Source organism: Marmota marmota, unplaced genomic scaffold (genome assembly GCF_001458135.2).
Source record: "Marmota marmota marmota unplaced genomic scaffold, marMar, whole genome shotgun sequence".
Classification (NCBI taxonomy): Eukaryota; Metazoa; Chordata; class Mammalia; order Rodentia; family Sciuridae; genus Marmota; species Marmota marmota.
Window position 1 is genome coordinate 41,875,555 of NW_025999853.1, and position 8,132 is coordinate 41,883,686.

An 8,132-nucleotide genomic window follows, 5' to 3' on the forward strand; every position below is an offset into this window, starting at 1 on the left:
TAGCCTATTAGATAGGATATATCGAATGCATGATTTGCATTATGTTTGAGGGTGATTAATCTGCAAAGATGGTAGAAGGGAGAGGGATCCAAAAATAAGGCAGAAATCTGTGAGTTTTTTATTTATTTATTTATTTTATTTTATTTTAGTTTAGTTTTAGATGGACACATATCTTTATTTTACATTTATGTGGTGCTGAGGATCAAACCCAGTGCCTCGTGCATGCTAGGCGAGCGCTCTACCACTGAGCCACAACCCCAGCCCGATATCTGTGAGTTTAACGAAATACTATGTTGAAAAAAAATAATGCACTGGGAGGAGGCAATACTAAGGAGGAAGATAAATAGAAGTAGCACTTTAAAAGTTTTCTTGGGGCTTAGAAATGTGTTACAGTTCAAGGAGGAGAGGAATGAAGGCAGACATTAACTGAACATTAACTGAATATGACACAGGCACTGGGCTCCGCTATCCTGCTAAGGGATGCAGGCAAGTTGAGAGGTGAAACAAAGATATCTCCAAGGCTCTCAGATCAGATGATGGGGAAAGTGCTTGTTTTGGGAACAGAAATGGAGAAGTTGGGAGATACTTTCATTTGGATGTGTTGAACTTGATATTTTGGTGGTGCTACGAAATTTATGTAGGTGATGCTAGAAATTGAAAATAAAAGAAGCAAGCCCAGGAGCCATGCCTGAAAGCATCTAGGTAGTAGAGAGAGGATCATATCACCAAAAGACAGCTTGTAAAGAGAGAAGGATTCTGTGCAGAATGAGACTGTAGATAACCCTTATCACCTTCATTGCAGACACTTTTGAGTGATAAGCATGTACCAGGCTTCACACCAAACCATTTTCATGCATTAATTGTCACAATAAAGGACTATGTGAAAGTTATAAGTATGACTAATTAATTATTAATATACAATTAATAAAAATTAATTTTTCAGAAATAAAATCCCACATGATTTCATGGTATGAAGTAAAATCATTTTTACTTAAAATTTTATGTATGAAATTTTATGAATGAAAATCTTATGTATAAAAATTTTACGGTATGAAGAGAGGGACAGAGAGAGTATGTAGGAAGAGCAGTACATGTTAACATCTTTTATTTTATTTTATTTTTTTAAAAAAGACACATTTATTCAGCGTCATGATCAGACTATTACATTTAGCAATCAACAGCATGGGTGCAAAAAAAAAAAAAGTCTACATTAATACCTGTTATACAATTAGTCACAAATACAGTCCTTGAGTTTTTTTTTTGCCCATACACATGAGTATTGTCTAAAGCATGTCTTCTTTGTAGCAGCTAGGCCCTGCCACCACTGTGCTTGGCTGAGTTCACAAATCTGTTGTAACCTGTAGCTTCCCTGTTACTTCTCTGGCTCTCCTCTCCTGCTAAGCTTTGTTTCTTACCTGGCAGTATTAAAACCTTCTGCCACTGCCATAGCTACTGCTGCTGGAACCACCATAGCCACCTTGGTTTCTTGGTTTGGCAAAATATTGGCCTCCACCACCGTAAGGTCCAGAGCTTCTGACTCCAAAGTTCATGGGTCCAAAATCTGATGACTGATTATTGTAACTGCCAAAATCATTGTAGCTTCCACCACCTCCAAAATTGCTTCCACTACCACCCCCAAAACCTCCTCTGCCTCCTCCATTGTTATAGCTGTCATAGCTGCCACTCCTGCCATAGCCACTGCCTTGGTTTCCATAACCCTGTCCACCACTTCCATAGCCTCTGCTTCCTCCAGAGTAACCACCATAACCGTCATCATTACCAAATCTATTCTAGCCATCCCTGCTGCCACCATATCCACCACCATCACCACGGCTGCCACCAAAGCCACCATGACTACTGAAGTTCCCTCCACGACCAAAATTGTCATTTCCACCAAAACCACCTCCACGACCAGCACCAAAGTTTCCAGAACCACTTCGACCTCTTTGGCTAGATGAGGCACTAGCCATCTCTTGCTTTGGCAGGACTTTCCTCACTTCACAGTTGTGGCTATTCACAGTAAGGTATTTCTGAATGACATCTTATCCAAAGAGTCAGGTGATGTTCTTTGGTGTCTTCTTTTATGCCACCAACAAAGATCTTTTTCACAGTTAAGTGGGCCCCTGGTCTTTGAGAGTCTTCTCTTGAGACAGCTCTCTTTGGTTCCACAACTCTTCCATTCACCTTGTGTGGTCTTGCACTCATGGCTGCACCCACTTCCTCCACAGTGGCATAAGTGACACACCCAAAGCCCCTGGAGCATTTGGTGTTTGGGTCTCTCATTACCACCCAGTCCGTGAGTGTTCCCCATTGCTCAAAATGGCTTCTCAGACTCTCATCAGTTGTTTCAAAGCTCAACTCTCTGATGAATAGCTTCCGCAGTTGTTCTGGCTCTTTAGGGGACTCTGATTTAGACATGACAGCAGCAGGAGGATGCTTTCTCTGCGGTGTCGACAGGCAGAAAGGAGTAAACTAACCAACGTATCCACCTGTTAACATCTTCTTCAGAGAAAACTGAGTTGCTCCAACTATTAATCATTAAAATAGAAATTCAGTGTGTATTAAAAATTTTTGAAGGGATATGGTATATCTTTTAATTCCTGGAAAGAAAAAGTGGAATGAAAAAAATAAGTAATAATACAGATATAACAGTTATGTATGTTTATAATCTAAAAACACAACTCCAAAATACATATTTTGTTGAATATGATATGTCAAGAAATTTGTAATGTTTTGAACAACCCACAATAAAAAATAAAAAAATAAAAAAATAAAAAAAAATAAAAAACAAACAAACAAACAAAAAAAACAAAATATATATTTTAAACTGTTAGCAATACATTGATGCTTGCAAATCCATATGCATAGTGAAATATAAACAAACCCTTATATAAACTTCCATATCAAATAAACAAAAATACAAGGATTTAAATGATATGATTTATTCATTTAATTAATACTGGGGATTGAACTTAGGGGCACTCGACCACTGAGCCACATCCCCAGCCCTATTTTGTATTTTATTTAGAGACAGGATCTCACTGAGTTGCTCAGTGCCTCACAGTTGCTGGCTTTGAACTCGTAATTCTCCTGTCTCAGAGTATGACATGACATGATTTAAAAGTGTGAACATATATATACACAGACACGTACATAATTGTAGATGAGTATTGTTTTCAAATGTCTCTGGAACATTATCAAATAAATGGATTTTGGATCAGAGAACAAAGATGATTTCAACAAAATTAAGGAGAAGAAGATGGCGGCAAGGGGAGTGCAGTCAGAGAAATGCAAATCAAAACCAGCCTAAGATACCATCTCACTCCAGTAAGATTGGCAGCCATTAGGAAGTCAAACAACAACAAGTGCTGGCGAGGATGTGGGGAAAAGGGTACACTTGTACATTGCTGGTGGGACTGCAAATTGGTGCAGCCAATTTGGAAAGCAGTATGGAGATTTCTTGGAAAGCTGGGAATGGAGCCACCATTTGACCCAGCTATTCCCCTTCTCGGTCTATTCCCTAAAGACCTAAAAAGAGCATGCTACAGGGACACTGCTACATCGATGTTCATAGCAGCACAATTCACAATAGCAAGACTGTGGAACCAACCTAGATGCCCTTCAATAGACGAATGGATAAAAAAAATGTGGCATTTATACACAATGGAGTATTACTCTGCATTAAAAAATGACAAAATCATAGAATTTGCAGGGAAATGGATGGCATTAGAGCAGATTATGCTAAGTGAAGCTAGCCAATCCCTAAAAAACAAATGCCAAATGTCTTCTTTGATATAAGGAGAGTAACTAAGAACAGAGTAGGGACGAAGAGCATGAGAAGAAGATTAACATTAAACAGGGATGAGAGGTGGGAGGGAAAGGGAGAGAGAAGGGAAATTGCATGGAAATGGAAGGAGACCCTCAGGGTTATACAAAATTACATACAAGAGGAAGTGAGGGGAAAGGGAAAATAATATAAGGGGGAGAAATGAATGACAGTAGAGGGGGTAGAGAGAGAAGAGGGGAGGGGAGGGGAGGGGAGGGGGAATAGTAGAGGATAGGAAAGGCAGCAGAACACAACAGACACTAGTATGGCAATATGTAAATCAATGGATGTGTAACTGATGTGATTCTGCAATCTGTATATGGGGTAAAAATGGGAGTTCATAACCCACTTGAATCAAAGTGTGAAATATGATATATCAAGAAATATGTAATGTTTTGAACAACCAACAATAAAAAAATTAAAAAAAAACAACATTCACAAAGTCATATTCTACAATCACATTGTAAAAAAAAACAAAAAAAAATTTAAAAATTTTAATAACTCTTAAAGAGGAAATTTAAACTAAAGTTACAAAGATCCATAAAACTGGTCTACAGACTCAACATAATCCCTGTCAAAATCTCAGTAACTTTTATTACAAAAAAAAAAATCCCCCCAAAACAAAAAAGCCCGTCAAGCCAATCTTGAAGTTCTTTTAAAAATGCAAGGGACCAAGAATAGCCTAAACAATAGTGAAAAAGGAGAACTAAGCACAGCATTCACACTTCCCAATTTCAAAACTCACTATAAAGCCACAGTCAGCAAAACAGTGTGGTCCTGACATTAAACACAGACATATAGGCCAATGGACTACGGCCAATTGATTTTCATCAGGGTGCCAGTATGTTCAATGGGAAAAGAACAATCTCTTTAACAAGTGGAGCTGGGACAACTGGATATCCATATGCAAGAGAATGAAGCACACAATATATACAAAAACATTAACTCAAAATGAACCAAAAGCCTCATGTAAGAGGTAAGACTATAAAACTCTTAAAAGAAATCAAAGGCCTAGATCTTTGTGACTTTAGTTTAGGCATTGAGTCTTAGCTATGACATGAAAGCACAAACATAAGGAAAAAAAAAAGATTTCGTTTAAAATTAAAACCTTTGTGCTTCAAAGGATACTATCAACAAAGTAAAAATACAACCCACAGAATGGGAGAAATATTTGTAAGTTGTATATTTGATAAGGAAACACACACACAAACATTTTATATACAACACACACATTGCTAGTGGGTATGTAAAATGATAGAGGCACTTTGGAGGAAGTTTGGCATTTCTTCAGAAGGTTAAACACAGGATATCAGAGCAATCAGTCAAAATCCTAACATTTCTTCAAACAGCTTGACAAGTTTAATCATTGAAAAAAATCTGGGTTGGAGGAAGTAGCTCATGTGTATGGCAGCCCATGACCCAGGATTAGGGTTACCCACCCATCACAGGCATGTCTGGGTAACAATGAATCTGATGCAGTAAAATGCCTCTGGCATAGTATGGCTGACCAAAATGTGTGTTTCTGGTAAAGAGGGGGTTGAAGAGAAAGAAGCAACTGAACTGTGTATGCCTGTTTATTACCCTAACCTCACTAAGCAGAGATGTCATTCTATATATTCCTTGGGAATGTTAAGATCAGAAGTTGAGCAAAGAGGCCAAGGGATGTTTAGGAAAGAGCTTTCACATGAAAACCAAAGGAGCATGGAAGTTGCATTTCCTCATTAATAACTGATGAAAGGACATAAAGATTTTGCAGGATCTAGATATATACTACCAAATTTCTTTCCAACGGGATTTTTACTAAAGAAGTGTGAGAATGGCCAGTTTATTAAACCTTCAACAGGCATGCCAGCCACTTCAAGTTGCCTGTGTAGTTTCCACTCATCTCTTTTTCAAGAATTATGATGTGGGGGGAGGGGGGTGTGCCCTGTTTATAAATTCTCTTATAATTAGGGATGACGACATGGAACACTTTTTATCAAGGAGATTTGAAACAGAAGTTTGCCAGTGGTGTCTAGACAGTTTTTCTTTCTTATATGTCATCCCTTCTGCTTTCTCTCCCCCTTCTTTTTCCTGTCTGGAATACAGAAGTGATGTTTGATGTGGAAGCATCCATCTTGCAACCCAAAGAATGAGAACCACATGACAAAGATGGTGAGACAGAAACATATAGGTTCCTTGAAGTCATTCTTAAGCAGCAACATCAGTCCTGCTCTATCTTATCTATGGCTCATGCTATTTATTCAGACAAAAAGCCAAAATTTGCCTATTTAGTGTTTTCAGCTTTGAATTATATTTTCTTATATATTTATCTGGTTTTATTTGCAAATTATCTTATTTGAATCTTTTCATAATCTTTGATTTTAGATGTGTTTCTTTTAAATAACTGGATTTTATTTTCCATACCAATCTGAGTCTTAGACTTTTTGCTAAGAGAATTAAGCTTAATTACATTCACCAGTACAAATTTTTGCACTTACATATTTAGTTCCAAGATGTAGGCATTTATCTTGAATTAGTTTATGCAAACTGGAAATGCCATTGGCTTCTGCAAGAGTGCTGCAAGAGACCCACTCAGCCGGAGATTTCCCACCACCAAACAGATTCTTTTGCTTTGCTTCCCATCCTTTCCTCTTAATAGTTTTCTTTATCCCCACATGTCCCATATGTCTCCTGGTTTTATGTCCAAAGAGAAAAACCACTTCTCTGTGGGTCCTGTTGAATAAACACAGGAGAAGACGTAAAATGTTCACAGCTTTTACTGAATATCCATGTGCCTGTGAGACGGACCAGCTTACAGAGCTTGATGGTTCATGGGTCAGGATGAGGTCCTACGATTGGGCCAGCTTAGGTCAGACAGTCATTTCTTCCAGGTAACTAAGATCATCTGTCAACAGTGATATCTCTATTTGGAGTCTATATTTAGAGTAGAATGAGGGGATGGTTGCTTTTCCCAGAGAAATGAAGGAGTGCTGGGCAGAAAAAGCAGCAAATGACCATTTTAATTGTTACAGAAATAAAAAGTCTATTTTATACTTCCTGAGTTTTAATCCCTTTCCTCTTCTTAGGTATGGACCGTTAGTTTGCTCTTTTTCTCTGCACTAATTGAGAAGGGAAGCATCCTGTTTCAATTAAGTCATCCTTAGGCCGTTACCAGCTAATTACTAAAATCAAGAGAATACCCTTAAGGATGTGACACCCAGGGCTTTGGTTTTCTTTGGGGGAAGTTTCTTTTTTCTCTCTTCAGTTATTTTATTTTTTAAATTTATATTGTAGTCATAAACTGCATTATTATCTTTTGTTAAAAGACTTTATATAAAGTCTCTGCTTCGAGAAACTTCATTTTAAATTTATAGACCATTTGAACAAATTTAATTATCTATGTTTAACTTATTGATCACCCCAACCCCCTTTTAGCCAACACTTTTCTCGAGTCTAACTTTTGACTGGATTTCTCAAGCAGGACTTTAGTACTTTTATTTGAGAAGACAATCTTGTTTCTGAATCCTTGAGGACCTGAAAATGTCATTCATTCTACCTGATTATACATGACTCGGTAACTAAGGATGAGTGAAACCTCAATGACTTCAGTTACTGAAGCACTGTCAATGAGTAATGATCATGTAGCAGGATTGCTATATTCTATCTTAATTCATAGGAGGTCAGGATTATTTTGTTTTTAACAGAAACTGATTGTATCTTTTATTTTACCATATATTTAGAGAAGATTTTCCTCATTTAATATGTTTTCCTGGCTATTTTTGAGGGAATTTGGAAAAGAACATCATTGTATCTTTTATCACTATTTTTAGCAGAAGTTGAAATTATCTCTGTGATTCTATAGCTGAGTGCAATGCCTTCAGAGTATAAGCAAAGAAAATATACACTAGGGGTTCCTGTGCTTAGATCTGGCCAACAGGCTCTGACATAAAGGATTGTACTGATCAGAGTCCAATGTAGTGGTCAAACAAGCACAAAGACAGACTAGATAGGAAGGCAAATAAAGTTGCAACAGGTAGACATTTCAAAAGAACAGAGAAAAGTAAGAAATTGAAAGTTAATATTTGAACAAAGATAAGTTCAGTAGGAGTGAAATGATGTGATAATTAGAATATCAGGATGCTGTGAAGAAAAGGGGAAATATCAGAATTGGAAATCACATTGTATCTTAGTAACCTTTATTCAAATTTTATTGGAATCCTGTAGTCAACATCAATTTAATCTAATATTGTGCCATCTTTCTACCATGTAATTTTTCTTTCTTATTTATCTCTGACTTTTACCCATGTTACATTGCATTTTCCAC

The 8,132-nt window shown here is 37.2% G+C and overlaps 1 pseudogene; it reads right to left on the minus strand.

Annotated features, from left to right (window-relative positions):
• Positions 1–1,088: 1,088 nt before the first annotated feature.
• Positions 1,089–6,605, minus strand: LOC107139734 (annotated as a pseudogene).
• Positions 6,606–8,132: the final 1,527 nt, after the last annotated feature.